The following is a 1,381-nucleotide window of genomic DNA, read 5'->3' as shown; positions in this document are numbered from 1 at the left end:
ATAGATAGAGTGCCTGATGAACTATGGAATGAGGTTCATGACATTGTACAGGAGACAGGGATCAAGACCATCCCCATGGAAAAGAAATGCAAAAAAGCAAAATGGCAGCCTGCGGAGGCCTTACAAATAGCTGTGAAAAGAAGAGAAGTGAAAAGCAAAGGAGAAAAGGAAAAATATAAGCATCTGAATGCAGAGTTCCAAAGAATGGCAAGAAGAGATAGGAAAGCCTTCCTCAGTGATCAATGCAAAGAAAGAGAGGAAAACAACAGAATGGGAAAGACTAGAGATCTCTTCAAGAAAATTAGAGATACCAAGGGGACATTTCATGCAAAGATGGGCTCGATAAAGGACAGAAATGGTATGGACCTAACAGAAGCAGAAGATACTAAGAAGAGGTGGCAAGAATACACAGAAGAACTGTACAAAAAAGATCTTCACAACCCAGATAATCACAATGGTGTGATCACTGACCTAGAGCCAGACATCCTGGAATGTGAAGTCAAGTGGGCCTTAGAAAGCATCACTACGAACAAAGCTAGTGGAGGTGATGGAATTCCAGTTGAGCTATTTCAAATCCTGAAAGATGATGCTGTGAAAGTACTGCACTCAATATGCCATCAAATTTGGAAAACTCAGCAGTGGCCACAGGACTGGAAGAGGTCAGTTTTCATTCCAATCCCAAAGAAAGGCAATGCCAAAGAATGCTCAAACTACCACACAATTGCACTCATTTCACATGCTAGTAAAGTAATACTCAAAATTCTCCAAGCCAGGCTTCAGCAATACGTGAATGGTGAACTTCCAGATGTTCAAGCTGGTTTTAGAAAAGGCAGAGGAACCAGAGATCAAATTGCTAACATCCGCTGAATCATGGAAAAAGCAAGAGAGTTCCAGAAAAACATCTATTTCTGCTCTATTGACTATGCCAAAGCCTTTGACTGTGTGGATCACAATAAACTGTGGAAAATTCTGGAAGAGATGGGAATACCAGACCACCTGATCTGCTTCTTGAGAAATCTGTATTGCACGTCAGGAAGCAACAGTTAGAACTGGACATGGAACAACAGACTGGTTCCAAATAGGAAAAGGAGTACGTCAAGGCTGTATATTGTCACCCTGCTTATTTAACTTCTATGCAGAGTACATCATGAGAAATGCTGGACTGGAAGAAACACAAGCTGGAATCAAGATTGCCGGGCGAAACATCAATAACCTCAGATATGCAGATGACACCACCCTTATGGCAGAAAGTGAAGAGGAACTCAAAAGCCTCTTGATGAAAGTGAAAGTGGAGAGTGAAAAAGTTGGCTTAAAGCTCAACATTCAGAAAACGAAGATCATGGCATCCAGTCCCATCACTTCTTGGGAAATAGATGGGGAA

Source organism: Bison bison, unplaced genomic scaffold (assembly GCF_000754665.1).
Source record: "Bison bison bison isolate TAMUID 2011002044 unplaced genomic scaffold, Bison_UMD1.0 scf7180017864378, whole genome shotgun sequence".
Lineage (NCBI taxonomy): Eukaryota > Metazoa > Chordata > Mammalia > Artiodactyla > Bovidae > Bison > Bison bison.
Note: the sequence above shows the minus strand (reverse complement) of the source record.